This window comes from Amphiura filiformis, chromosome 6 (genome assembly GCF_039555335.1).
Source record: "Amphiura filiformis chromosome 6, Afil_fr2py, whole genome shotgun sequence".
Classification (NCBI taxonomy): Eukaryota; Metazoa; Echinodermata; class Ophiuroidea; order Amphilepidida; family Amphiuridae; genus Amphiura; species Amphiura filiformis.
Window position 1 is genome coordinate 40,652,960 of NC_092633.1, and position 16,295 is coordinate 40,669,254.

The window sequence follows — 16,295 nt, forward strand, 5'->3', positions numbered from 1 at the left end:
CTATGTAATTTCCGCCTTGATTGTCAGCTGAGCTCTGATGTATTTTTATCATGGTACAATTATACCTTATTTGGTGTTAGTTTTCAGTCACATAAGATAAAAACCCCTAAGTTTTAATTTCATTTGCGAAAATTGCCGCCAACTTCTAGCTCATGTTGTAGTTCCACATTCCATCATCGTCAATACCCTGCAGCTACATAGAGACAATCATAGAGATATCGACTCGTCTTTATTTACCCCTGTTTTGGATCGATAATAAAAATAAGTTAAAGTATATCATAAAGGGGTGAAGATTTTGAATGCTCTCATCAAAAGGAGTTGACGGCAGGAGGTTTCAGAACGCAAAAGTAATCAAGAATGTATTATACTCGTGTTAACATCAAAGCATGTGAGACACATATATCGCTATTTACGCTTTTTATGGGAGGCCCTAATAATGAATTAAATCTCCCAGGTTCAAACTCGTAAAGCATTTACCTGTGTCTTTTTGAGAAGATATATGAAATGACAATCGAAGTACCCCGCCCTTGCCCTTGTTCGTCTATAAAGGAGGAATCTGAAATATGAAAGTCTACTTTTGCATCGGCACTGTGGACGCACCATTAGGGAGTTTTTTTGGGAAAAAACTTCGCCCACTGGTAAAACTTTGCTAACTAGTGAGATGAAAAAAAAAGCCTCACCTTGCGGCGAAACAAATTCTGCCTGACCATAACTCCCTAGCCCCCCATAATATCTCAATAAAGCTCAAAACTCTCAAGTTAATGTGCTCTCTTGATCTTATTTGTTGTATTGTTTTGCTTATCAACTCTACTAATTCTAGTCGTTTTTGCTTCTTTTCATTCATAATTCCTCTTGTCTGTTTTACTTGTCACTTCTGCATCTATTTCTCCTCCCTTTTTTTCTATCTCACTATTGCCCTTGTCTTAGTCTGCAGCTAGGTTTGCTAGCTCATTCTTTTCGTCTTGCACTAGCTGCTCTTATTTTCAATGTATTGTCATGTATCGTTGTGTATCGTAATCTTATTTGGTTTTGTATTATATTTTTATAACCTAAATTTTCCGCAAAGGGTTCATGATTCGTTTAGTTCTCCATGCGGTTTTTCATGACTCCTTGCAATTACCTTTGTTTAATTTACTTCGTATAGAGCGTGGTGCACAAATCGCGCAGCAGTTGGCGTGCCATAGAAGCATTGCACTGAAATAATTATTCTCATAACTCCAGTTTCCGAGGTCTATTTACTTTGTACTTCTATGTGGACAGACTATAGTTGCTTTCTGCTGAATTGTACACACTTGCTTATTATATCAAACAAACTTCAGACTAAGTATGTTACCCTACAAACGTCTCTTCCCATTCAAGTTTTTGAATGCTCTCATCAAAAGGAGTTGACGGCAGGAGGTTTCAGAACGCAAAAGTAATCAAGAATGTATTATACTCGTGTTAACATCAAAGCATGTGAGACACATATATCGCTATTTACGCTTTTTATGGGAGGCCCTAATAATGAATTAAATCTCCCAGGTTCAAACTCGTAAAGCATTTACCTGTGTCTTTTTGAGAAGATATATGAAATGACAATCGAAGTACCCCACGCCCTTGCCCTTGTTCGTCTATAAAGGAGGAATCTGAAATATGAAAGTCTACTTTTGCATCGGCACTGTGGACGCACCATTAGGGAGTTTTTTTGGGAATAAACTTCGCCCACTGGTAAAACTTTGCTAAAAAAAAGCCTCACATTGCGGCGAAACAAATTCTGCCTGACCATAACTCCCTAGCCCCCCATAATATCTCAATAAAGCTCAAAACTCTCAAGTTAATGTGCTCTCTTGATCTTATTTGTTGTATTGTTTTGCTTATCAACTCTACTAATTCTAGTCGTTTTTGCTTCTTTTCATTCATAATTCCTCTTGTCTGTTTTACTTGTCACTTCTGCATCTATTTCTCCTCCCTTTTTTCTATCTCACTATTGCCCTTGTCTTAGTCTGCAGCTAGGTTTGCTAGCTCATTCTTTTCGTCTTGCACTAGCTGCTCTTATTTTCAATGTATTGTCATGTATCGTTGTGTATCGTAATCTTATTTGGTTTTGTATTATATTTTTATAACCTAAATTTTCCGCAAAGGGTTCATGATTCGTTTAGTTCTCCATGCGGTTTTTCATGACTCCTTGCAATTACCTTTGTTTAATTTACTTCTTTGTTATATTTTGCTGAATGAACTCCGAAAAGGTTACAAATCGCCAAAAATAAAGTTACAACTTTGAATTTCTGCTTTTTAATTGTTTAAAGATCTCATTGAATTGGTTCATTGCTTGGCCGTCAAGGACTGGATGCTGGTGCATTGCCTTCTTTAAAGGTAGATTAACAAATCCATTAACTGCGTCACGTGGGGATAAAACCTAGTGCTCGAATCTTCTATGACTGATTACAAGGGCATGCTTGCTACATTAGATACCAATTACAGTATTGTTTCAAACGGAGGCAATAATGGGAATTATTCTGCTGGAAGCTTATGCCTGATGAAATCTGTCTGCGCTTACATTTTTTAAAGCCGGTTATTGCTTCGCAGCCCTGGAAATACAACACGCGTCTTTAAAGGGTTGCTCAATCATATTATTGTTTCAATGAACGTGTTACTGCTAAAATAATGCTGAGTAGGATTATTATATTATTATTTCCTATGTTTAATTCTAGGTGCTGTATAATGTGTCTCAGTAGCTGCTTCTCTAATCAGGTACACCATGCCCACCAGTGCTATGTTACGATGGGTAAGATCAATATGCCTCTACGTATGTATTCCCCTTTCTTAACCTGTATTACCATTGGGAAGTGCTATTACCCTACATACTACTGTTTTGAGGTCCCGATAGGGTAACAACATAAGGCATTAAAAGTAAAGGTAATTCCGTTGCTTTTATTATTCATGAACTTAGTATTCGTAAGTAAGTATGTAGATATGTGTTTTTAGAAAGTTATAAAAATAATGTCCGCTTCAAGAGTACCATATATACTCTTTTAGTGCTTCCAAAGACCTAATAAGAGTAAATGAATTATACATAAGTAAATGAATAAGTAGGCCGCCTCTGCTAGAAAATTGAATACCCTAACAAAGATACGACCCAATTCCATATTTTGGCAACATTTTAAAGACCCTCTTTGAAGTAATGCAAACACAGAATCTCTTGCTCAATATGCTTTTGTGTCCAATCAATCATATAGGTGATTATCCCTGAAACAAAGTGTTCTTCTTTCTCTGATGTGCTCTGAGAGTATTGGAAGGTCTCCGTACAGCTCTTTGTTACTTATGAGCTGCTTCCAGTATATGGTGGACACTGCCATAAGCATTTTGGGGTAGCAGTCATCCACCTATTTTAGAGTCATGGTTTACGTTTCACATCCATACTGTTAACACAAGCTCTGCTGTTGCACAAAAGACCCGCACTTTGAATTTATTTGGTAGAGATGATGTCTAGATCGTGCTTAGGTTGTTACATGCTATGGAAGCCGATGCTTTACATGTTTTGACATCATGCTCTATGCTAGCCATCCATACTCCAGGATATTTGAAGCCGTTGACTTCATCTAGCGTTGTGCCTTTATTTGTGTCGATATTAACACCTTCCAATAGCGTCCATTTGTTCTGATATCCCATAGGCTATCAGGATCTGCAGCATTGCTGGTAAATATGTGGCCTTCACTCCATCATATTGTCATTTTAAAATATGCGGCTGCCAGTATTACTTCCTACTCTGAAGCCATTCCGGTTGTTTCTCAGAAGACTATTAACTTTGGGTCTTATTCTGTTGAATACCATCCTATTGAAAAGTTTGGTCACTTAGGATTGGCTGATGCCACCTTAGTTACTTCCTTGGCTATTATGTCTTCTAATTTTGGCAGTGGGATTCTATTTGGAATAGAACAGGCATCACCTGAGCAGGCATCACCTGCATGTCTGCCAGTTACCGGTAGAGACCAACTCGGAGGTCATGCAGGAGTCTTCAGTAAGTGGAGAGGCAATGTAATGGCAAGAAAAGACTTACATATTTTTCTTCCCTTTTCACCTTGCGGCATATAACTTGTCCCAAAAATAAAAAAAACTCACCAATATATTACTGGTCCCACTATATGAATCGATCTTACAGAAGTTTTTTCTTATTTATAGTGTTACTAAATTAACAAACTTTGAATGTAATGTCATTTTGTACCATATCCCCTATATTTGGTTGCCAACATATTTGTGATAAAAATGAAATATTGGTTACATAACTAATTAGTTATGGAAAAAATGCAATGACGTATGTATCCTCATATCCAATTAGTTAATGCTGTGTAGAAGACTAAATGAAGACGGGTACATAATTGATTAAACTAATTTAGTGTCTAGTTGCGTGAATATAAAATGACAGATTTCGTGCTCGGAATCACGAAGATAAAATAAATGTTACTATTTATGTATGCTTTTTGGTGTTAAACTTGTATTCAAGTCACGCTGTTCAATCAGAGATCCTAAACAAAGAATGTAAAATTAATAAAAATGTTATAATAAACCCGTAAGCATCCATGCAGAGATCTTGACAATGTTAACCTTTGAGATGCTCATTAGGTTCTTTGCAGATTTATTACTATGACTGTCAAACTCTGGGCCAATATGAAGAATGTACGAAAGGATTGCCCTACAATGAAGATTGCACATCATCTTGAACCTCAGACCCTACTTTTCTACCCAAATGACACAAACAAGTATACCGAGTTAATGTAGTTCCTGAAATATTAGTGATGAGGTGGAGTATACGGGAAACCATGTTGGTTTCTTTTGAATGATAAACATAAGAGCCTTTTTTGGAATATGTTTCTCACCATCTACTCACAAAATTCAGGGAATCAAGCTAGGAAATCAAGTTAACATTGCATTCAAGTCACGCTGGTCCATCAGTGATCCTAAACAAAGAAAGCAAAATGAATAAATACGTTATAATAAACCCGTGAGCATGCAGAGATCTTTACAATGTTAACCTTTGAAATGCTCATTAGGTTCTGTGCACATGTGCACGTTTATTATTAATAACTATGACTGTCAAACTCTCGGCCAATATGGATATACGAAAAGATATTTGCCCTTCAATGAAGATTAATTGTCCAATGCACATCATCGTGAAGCTCAGACCCTACTTTTCTACCCAAATGACACAGACAAGTAAACTGAGTTATGTAACTCCTGATATATTACAGTCTGTCCACCTCGAAGTACAAACCAAATCTGTGGCATTGGGGGTCGATGCTTAGCGTCACACGCACTGCGTGTTAAAAAAAAACATGACGCGTAAAGAGCGTGGTGCGCTCGGCAAGTACAAATCGCGCAGCAGTTGTAGCGCGAAAGAATCATTTACACACGCATTGCACTCTCATACCTCCAGTTTCCGAGATCTATTTACTTTGTACTTCGAGGTGGACAGTGATGATGTGTAATATAAAGGTAGCTATGTTGTACCTTTTGAATGACAACAAGGAGAGACTTTTCCTGAATATGTTATCTCAAGATACATCTACTTACAAAATTCATAATAGCTAGGGAATTATGTTAAAAATAATTATGTATTTCCTGATTTGGTGTGTAATGTTTTATTGGTTATAATGTCTACGTCCAGGTTATTGTGTCGTTTGGATATTTGTAAAGGTAATGCCTTCTTGGGTCGTCTTTAATGTGAAGAATACTAATAAAGGTTTGTCTCATCTTATCTAATATGGTCCTATCTTATTTCAATCAATATCACCGATATAAATAACGCCTTAATTTCCTTCTTAAAATCGGTAAGACGAGAGTCAATAGGAATTTTGTTTCTTACTGCTGAGAAGAAAATTATTTATTGAAATATTTGTTTAAGAAACATATTTGCATTGAAATATTTACCTAGAATTTTTATTATACAAAAGCGTAACAACCGAAATGCAGTCGAACTCATTTTAATGCACTGTATGTAGCTTTGTAAAGCAAAGCATTTCTTTTAAGTTATGACAAGGAAAACTATTACATAAACATTTACTGACATTTTGATTGTTCATATTATGCGATGTAGCCTACTTTGCCTACAATAACCTAGAAAAACCCAAAATAATCATACTAATACTGTAAGCAAACCTTTAGGAATTATACGGAATAATACGTGTACATTGCTTTGATCGGAAGCGAAATGTGTTTTCTGATCTGTATCGAATTGTCTTAATCAGCAGATACGTGTATTTTATGCATATAATGACACACTTTGTCTTATAGGATTCTCTGCATTCACAGGAGTTATTTTGAAGATATTGACCTTTTCGGTAAATCCCATAAGCCTTTGCGAGTACACTTGAGAACTCGTAATTTTACGTCACGCCAATCTGTGCCGATGCGCATATCATTTATCGAACATCGTTATTGCGCATTGCAAGTCGGAGTGACGTCAAATGACGAAATCTCAGCTGTACTCGCAAAGGCTTATGGGACTTACCGAAAAGGTCAATTAGTGAAAATATTAAAATGAAGTGACGTTTATTTATGACTTGAACTTCAGTATTATAAGTCAAGACCAAAGAAATTATATACAATCGACAACGTTTTCGGTACCAATAATATTGGAGAGTAAAATAAAAAAATTGTTCTTAACTATTGCGAAAGTTTTTTTTTTCATTATCAATCGATGGTTATGCAACATAAGTATACAGGAAGTTGAGAAAGAGGTTTCTATATTAAACTATTCTGGCTTTAAGGTATTAGCATCAACTTCTCTCAGAAAAGCTATCTCAATCTCGGAAAAGATGTTTATTTCATACCCAAACGAAAGTCTTGTCATTCATAGTGTCTTAACCCTTGGGAATACAGAACACATTGTCAATGATGAATAGAGGATTTAACATTTTACGCTCTTAATCCGTGTTCTTGTTCTTTGGACGTTCACTTCCTGACTGTTCAAACTTTAATCAGAACGTCTTCCAAGACTTTATATTCCCATGCAACCTATGATTTTCCGATGTTATTTGCTTTGAAGAGATCTGTATCGTAGCCGTGTGGGATTGTATTACGCTATCTTTTGTTCGCTCCTAGATTAATCTATCACCTGAAGTTGATTATAAGGAAAGTAACTGTGCATTATACAATTTCAAAAACTTCCTATATAAAATCATTTGTGTTTTTATAATAAAAATGTTGATGATGTTACCTCAAGATACTGTAGTTATATATTTAGCGTTCTAACAATATCGGTTTGTGAGATAAAAATTCTTGAAATTTTGGACCAAAAATCTTTATGAAACGATAAGAAATTCACTGTAAATGTGAAATTGTGCATCAACATATTTCCAATGAAAGTAAAACAGATTTTGAAACATTCAGTTGGTCTTATAAGGGTTGACCGCCGGTTCCATTCGGGTTTGCTTTAAACAATGGAAACCGGATAAGCAATGAAAACCGGACGGAACCCGCGGTCAACCGCCGGTCGAGCTTTGATTTCATCCCTAACAAAATCTGGAAAAAAAAATTGGATTTCTTTGGAGCATCACGTTATTGTGGCTTAGATCTTTGATAAAAATCGCTCTCGTGCCATTAAGATACCATAAAAAAGAACAAGTCCACATGAAAGAACACCGAACCCTGAAACAAATGCACATAAAGTTGTCGGGATCTTCATGGAGCTCATAGAAAAAAAAGGTCAAAGGACACTTTGAACCATTTTGTCGCATTTTCGGAATGCCATTATCACACAACTGGGATAATCATTTCAAACAGAAATATAGTCGAAGTAATTTTTAATTTTCTCATGAACTAATCTGAATACAGCGTTGTAAAACATTTAAAAGTTTTATAATGACTATGAAAAGTGTAAACATTAAAACATATAAACATTACTTGTTTTCATTGAGAATATTGTTTGTTTATATTATGCAAAACGATTTAACTCATCTTGGCTACATACCCTAGAAAAACCAAAATCCATTGCTTTGATCGGAAGCGACAGATGTTTTCTGATCTGTATCAAATTTAGTGGATATTCTATGCATGCAATGGAGCCCTGTGTCTTAGATGACTCTGAATTGTCTTATTTAGCAGATAGTCTATGCATGCAATGAAGCACTTTGTCTTAAATTACTCCCTGAATTGTCTTATTTAGTAAATAGTCTATGCATACGACTCTCTGCACTCACACAACTATCTTGAGGACATTGGGGGAAATATCAAAATGAAGTGAAGTTTATTTATTTATATCATCTCAGTGGCTTCTGACTTGAATTTATGTATGATGATTTAAGACCAAACGTTTTCGTTATGAATAATATTGGAAAGTAAAATGAAAAAATAAAATCCAAAGCAGACTTATTCTACTAAAATGGTTCTTAACTATTATCGATCTATGGTTATGTAACATAAATAAAAAGGAAGTTAAGGAAGACATTTTTCTACATGAAACTATACTTGCTCTAAGGTATTAGCTACAGCCTCGTACAGACTACTTACCCTAGTAATGAAAGTTTTGCCGTTCATAGTGTCCTAACCCTTGGGAGTACTGTCTATGATGAAAAGAGAATTTAACATTTTACGCTTCTATTTTACGCTGATATTTTTCTTTGGACGTTTACTTCTTGAGTGTTCAAACTTTAATCAAAACATCGTTTCTATTCCCAAACTTGATGTTTTTCGATGTTATTTGTTTTGAAAAGATCTGTATCGCAGCAGTGTGGGACTATCTTACTCTACATTTTGTTCGCTTCTAGATCATGTTATCATCTGAAGTTGAATAATAAGGAAAGTAACTGTGCATTATACAATTTCAAGAACTCCCTATATAAACTCGATTGTTGTTGTTGTTATAAAAATATGTTGATGGGATGTTACCTCGATGATTCGATTTGTGAGATACAAATTCTTGAAAGTATGTGCAAAAAAACCCCTCATGAAACGATTACGAAATTTACAGTGAATGGGAAATTGTGCGCCAACATAATCCCGATGAAAGTAAAACTGATTTTGAAACATTCAGTTGGTTGACCACCGGTTCCATCCGGTTCTACCCGATTTCTATCGTTCTAAGCAATGGAAACCGGACGGAATCCGCGGACAACCGCCGGTCGAGCTTTGATTTCATCCCTAACAAAATCTGGAAAAAATGGGATTTCTTTGGAGCATCACAGTATTGTGGCTTAGATCTTTGATAGAAAGCACCTTCGTGTTTTGTTATGGTCGTATATCTCAATGGCACGCGCCAATAAGATACCATGAAATTAACAAGTCCACGTGAAAGAATACCGAGCCTTGAAACTAATGCACATTAAGTTGTCGGGATCTTCTTGGAGCACAGAGACAATACAGGTCAAAGGACAATTATCCCATTTTGTTGCATTTTCGGAATGCCATTATCACGGAACTGGGGAAATCATTTCAAACAGAAATACAGTTGAATTCATTTTAATATTCTTATGACCCAATCTGATTATAGCTTTGTAAAACATTTTATAATGACTATGAAAAGTGTTATATAAACATTACTTGCTTTCACTGAAAATATATTTTTTTCATATTATGCAAAAACCGATTTAGCTTATCTTGCCTACATACCCTAGAAAAACCCAAATCCATTGCTTTGATCGGAAGCGACATATGTTTTCTGATCTGTATCGAATTTAGTGGATATTCTGTACATGCAATAAAGCACTTTGTCTTAAAAGACTATCTGAATTGTCTTATATAGCAGATATTATATACATGCAATGAAGCCGCACTTTGTGCCGTGTATCGAATTGTCTTTTTAAGCAGATATTCTATGCATGCAATGGAGCCCTTTGTCTTAAAAGACCCTCTTAATTTTCTTATTTAGCAGATACATGCAAGAAAGCCGCACTTTGTGTCGTGTATCAAATGTCTTATTTAACAGATATTGTATGCATGCAATGAAGCACTTTGTCTTAAATGTCTCTCTGAATTGTCTTATGTAGCAGATATTCTATGCATGCAATGAAGCACTTATTCTTAAATAACTCTCTGAATTGTCTTATTTAGTAGATAGTCTATGCATGCAATGAAAAACTATTAGTTACCCCTTGTTTGTTCACGAAATCCGGGAAAATATCTACGTTCTGGAGGCTGAATGGAATACGGCACCATACCGGTATTTTGTGAGAACAAACAGGGGGTAACGATTTTATCCTTTAGTGAATATGAATTCTACTATCTTCCGACTTGTTTGTTAACTTTGCTGAAGGAATTTAGCTTGATAATCTTTATGAAAAGTAGGCCTGTTTCCTCCATGGTTTTTAACAACGCAGCAATGCCGCGCGTGAAGTATGCTCGCGAATCTTAGGATGTCGCGCGAGTCATGTTACGCAGACGTGCGATCTCAATCTCGGAAAATGTTTATTTCATCCTACCCTACCAATGAAAGTCTGGTCGTGCATAGTGTCCCAACCCCTGGGAGTATAGAACATAGTGTCAATGATGAATAGAGAATTGTTTACATTTTACTCTCTTTTAAGACTGTAAAATGTAAAATTCTCTATTCATTATTAAAACCATGATATTTTTCTTTAAACGTTATTTTCCTGTGTGCTCAGACTTTAATCAAAACGTCTTTCAATACTTTATATTGACTTTATATTCCCAAGCAATTGATGCTTTTTCAATGTTATTTGCTTTGAAGAGATCTGTATCGCAGCAGTGTTGGGACTTTATTACACTATTCTTTGTTCGCCTCTAGTTCATTGTAGCACCTGAAGTTGAATATAAGGAAAGTAAGTGTGTATCAAGAACTTCCTATACTCGTTTGTTGTAACTTTTAAATTAAAATAACCACCACAAGTGACACATAACTATATAAATAGCTCTGTGACAGTTTCTTGACTTGATACAAGCAAAGTCGTTTAATCCTTATTATTAGGGATGACCAATGAACCATCAACTTGATTAGAACACTCCCATAGACATGCAGGGAGCTCAACTGTGCACTGCTTGCACAGACATTTCTAAATTGATCTCATTCTTTTATTTTTCAATATTTTTCTGTAAAAATTGGGAAAGTTAATGCCAATTATATTTTATAACTATCTTGCAAATTACAGCAACATAACTTATTTCATTTTCCTGTAAGTGCGGGTCAAAATTGGTCCATCGCCACAGTGCGCTTAATTGCCAGTGGCTGAGTTCAGCACTGCTCAAGAATGGCACAAAATATTCATGTCAATAATTTCAGGTGAAAAACGTTGCCTACTGAGCTGATATTTGGCAGAGTTGCCAGTAATACCTCTATCATACCCTCTGTAAAAAGGTTAAAATATTGAACAAGTAGATCTCGAGTTACAAATTTAATCACCAGCTTCCCTTTAGAATTTCCATACTCCTTTCGAATCATGTTAAGAAGACACCTTTCTGAACATAAATGTGAAGTTTCGTGCTCATTTGATGTATTTTTCACCTGATTTCAACCCTAAACGTTTTCTTATATTTACGCCCATACCATCTACAACTTGCTGCTGGCTATACCTTGTTTAGAACTTTCAAAAGAAATACCTGAATGTGCAACCATAACTGTTTCAAAATAGCCCATGAAAGTCATGCAGGTAACTCCGAGGTCATGTATTGAATTGTTTTGAATGAGGAATACTACGGGAACCAGCACCTTTTGTTAGAAGTCACACATGAGCATGATGAGTGAAGTGGATAACCTCTATTGTTGTAAATGAGTCAATGACCTTCAATGACACTTAAGATTTAATTTGCATCCACCAACTAATTGGTCATAAACCCAATAACATCGAAAATGCTGGTTGTGAAAAAAAAAAAAAAGTTTACCTGGACTAAGTGCAATTTTGATTTTGTGCCATATCGGCCATCTTGGATGATTTTTGGCAAATGTTCGCTGAATGCATGATTTCAATGCCTCGGTTTGAAAAAATAATTGATGCCATTGACTAGTAAAGTGCCATTTCATAAGAAACCCTTTGATACTTTCACAATATGCTTGTTTCATGTTTGCATATATGTTAAAATAAAGAAATATATAAAGGTAAATATGTGACGTGTCATGTCAAAAGGAGACACTTTTGGGCAGGATCGTAAAAGGAGAAATAGCCACAAATCTGCCGGTGGGTGATTTTTTCACAATTTGGGTTTGTTGCGAATTTGTGATGTTATTAATGTTAAAAATGTTGTCTGAGAGTTTCAGACCGGAATATAACTGGCATCTTGTATTTTTGAGACATTTTTTTTTTCCTACTCTCAACATTGTCAATAATATTTTTAAAGGCCGATATCTCAATTTCCAATTTTATAAAACCATAACTTCCGAACTCAATATCTTCGATAAGGAATGTCGTTGTGGAGCAAAATATTTCTATATTTAAGATATGTAAAAACCTCAAATTTCATAACCTGCCCAAAAGTGTCTCCTTTTGACATGACACGTCACATATATGCTTATGCCAATTTTGGTCCCAATTGATATTTTTGGACCATGTCATTTTATTTCGTTCCAATGACCGGTCAGAATAGGAAACTTTGAAAATTCATAATTCGATAAGTTTTTGACCGATTTTGACCATTTAACCACCAAAATACTTCTATTGATGAGTTCTATCCAGAAAACATGGTTGATGGTTATCCCTATTATTATGGGGATACTTGCATTATGGAATTATTTTGAATTTCTTAGAAAGTCGTCAATAAGAATAATGTGGGTTCTTCTCACACTGCTAATGTGGAATTTACTAAGCTCTTTTAATATAACCGTTCAAAAATTTAATTAACCAACTTATGCGGATCAAAACATGATGAACTAACATTGAGCTCCAGTAAGGATTTACTTTATATTACACAGAATCGAGGCCATATTCTGGACATGCCATGGTTGTATAATTTTTAGCGTTGAGCTGTTAAACTTTTTTAAACTGTTATCATTTTCCGTAATCGATATATTTGTGCTTTATACCTGGTACTAATGCCGGCCTTGGAATTTTATATTGTATTCGCCTTGTATAGGCCAGTTTATCACTTTCAAAACGGGACCTTGATCTAATCACATGCTTGTAACTTTACTTCTTGAAGTCACCTTGGATTCAATGGGGAGTCATAATGTGGGAGATTAGATAACGCATCTATTAAAAAAATTAATTCAACTAAATATGGTTTAGTTTTAACTTTAGGATTATTTTCCAAGTGTAAGGATACTTTTTTGACACATTATGGTAGACCTATATATTTTCTACAAAGATGTGCGTGATACCTGCTAATGTAGCGCAGCATGTAAAACGCGACCCCAAGGCCGAATTACATTGCACACACAATATAACCAAAAACACAATACTAAAAAGCATTGTAATAGCAACATATTAAATAAATATAAATGCAACCAAAGGAGAAACAAAATCCACAGCACAGTGATGCAGGATGCACAATTATGAGATAATTTTAGTCGAAGATATGACGACATAAAAATTATGATACGCTCGTCCGTAAAGACATCAATATTCTTTATGATCTAACATTGTCTTCATCTCCTGGACTTGGAAGCAGCAGACTTCAGGACAGCAACGAAAGCCTGAAAGTTATAGAAAGCCGTCACAGTTCGAGGACACCACTCGAATTAAGCAATGAAGCATATTTTAATATGCTTAACAGCTTGGGCAGAAGTTCTCCTGACCAAAATTATAGTATGTAATTTATAGTAAGAGTAACAGTTAATTTTTTTTACTAATGCACATTTAATCCCGCCTTGAGTGCACCTTAGAAGAAGGGGTTTAGGTCAGTGCTTCTTGTGGCACTTTGGGTATTAAGAGGGCAAGCGTCTGACACTATAGTCTATATTCCTTTCTCGAGGCATTAAATATTTTAAATATAAACCATAACTTCCGAACTCAATATCTTCGATAAGGAATGTCGTTGTGGAGCAAAATATTTCTATATTTAAGATATGTAAAAACCTCAAATTTCATAACCTGCCCAAAAGTGTCTCCTTTTGACATGACACGTCACATATATGCTTATGCCAATTTTGGTCCCAATTGATATTTTTGGACCATGTCATTTTATTTCGTTCCAATGACCGGTCAGAATAGGAAACTTTGAAAATTCATAATTCGATAAGTTTTTGACCGATTTTGACCATTTAACCACCAAAATACTTCTATTGATGAGTTCTATCCAGAAAACATGGTTGATGGTTATCCCTATTATTATGGGGATACTTGCATTATGGAATTATTTTGAATTTCTTAGAAAGTCGTCAATAAGAATAATGTGGGTTCTTCTCACACTGCTAATGTGGAATTTACTAAGCTCTTTTAATATAACCGTTCAAAAATTTAATTAACCAACTTATGCGGATCAAAACATGATGAACTAACATTGAGCTCCAGTTAGGATTTACTTTTATATTACACAGAATCGAGGCCATATTCTGGACATGCCATGGTTGTATTTTCAATAATTTTTAGCGTTGAGCTGTTAAACTTTTTTAAACTGTTATCATTTTCCGTAATCGATATATTTGTGCTTTATACCTGGTACTAATGCCGGCCTTGGAATTTTATATTGTATTCGCCTTGTATAGGCCAGTTTATCACTTTCAAAACGGGACCTTGATCTAATCACATGCTTGTAACTTTACTTCTTGAAGTCACCTTGGATTCAATGGGGAGTCATAATGTGGGAGATTAGATAACGCATCTATTAAAAAAATTAATTCAACTAAATATGGTTTAGTTTTAACTTTAGGATTATTTTCCAAGTGTAAGGATACTTTTTTGACACATTATGGTAGACCTATATATTTTCTACAAAGATGTGCGTGATACCTGCTAATGTAGCGCAGCATGTAAAACGCGACCCCAAGGCCGAATTACATTGCACACACAATATAACCAAAAACACAATACTAAAAAGCATTGTAATAGCAACATATTAAATAAATATAAATGCAACCAAAGGAGAAACAAAATCCACAGCACAGTGATGCAGGATGCACAATTATGAGATAATTTTAGTCGAAGATATGACGACATAAAAATTATGATACGCTCGTCCGTAAAGACATCAATATTCTTTATGATCTAACATTGTCTTCATCTCCTGGACTTGGAAGCAGCAGACTTCAGGACAGCAACGAAAGCCTGAAAGTTATAGAAAGCCGTCACAGTTCGAGGACACCACTCGAATTAAGCAATGAAGCATATTTTAATATGCTTAACAGCTTGGGCAGAAGTTCTCCTGACCAAAATTATAGTATGTAATTTATAGTAAGAGTAACAGTTAATTTTTTTTACTAATGCACATTTAATCCCGCCTTGAGTGCACCTTAGAAGAAGGGGTTTAGGTCAGTGCTTCTTGTGGCACTTTGGGTATTAAGAGGGCAAGCGTCTGACACTATAGTCTATATTCCTTTCTCGAGGCATTAAATATTTTTGTTTTTCTTGCATCTCTGAACGTAGTATAAAAGTATACATTTTTTTTGAAAGGAAATGACGTAAGTACTCAAACCAGCATAACAGATTTCTGAAAACAAATTTTGAGAAAATCACAAGTTTTGATGAGTTTACTTACTGCTTCGAGAAAGGCTTATGGACTATCTTACTAAGAATCAGACAATTCGACCCGTTCAACGTATTTAAGTCGACTTTAAAGGTCGCCTGATTACGGTATTCATTGCAAATAGGGTCTGAGTTGGAAATCGGATCTTGATGTAATCTGTTTACATCGAGATTACTGTAGTTCCGGCCACGGAAACTACGTCGAAAAAACATCCACAGATGTCTAGAAAAAGGTCTATGGACCTTCCAATGCTTAAAATACAGGGTGTCCCAAAAACAGAACCGTCATTGCGCCCTCCTTTTCTCCAATTTCTGAAAGGTTGATCAAATATATTTTGTTGAGAAAGCTAAAAGTATGTAGAAGCTATAACTAGAAACAATATGACCAATAGCAATGATAGTCATAGCTAAGAATATCAAAAATCAACTTGCTAGGCTATACAGGGTATTATGCCAAAAAAATAAAACTAATGCTCATGATAAATTTAATAAGGTGATACATTCGATTATAATGTCCGAACATTTTATTATCGTCAGTGGTAACACGGTTGACTTTCAACATTCAATAAATCACGCCCTGTGAATGTTTAATGTTCAACCTGCATTTTCAGGAAGCTTACTGGATGTGACATCCTTGACAATACCATTTCGTTGGACAGAAAGCCGATAAATAAATCTTGCATTAGTGGCATTTTAATCATGGCACAAATACAGTACATGACGACGAAGTTTCAGGGAAGAGCAGCGTGATTTAAA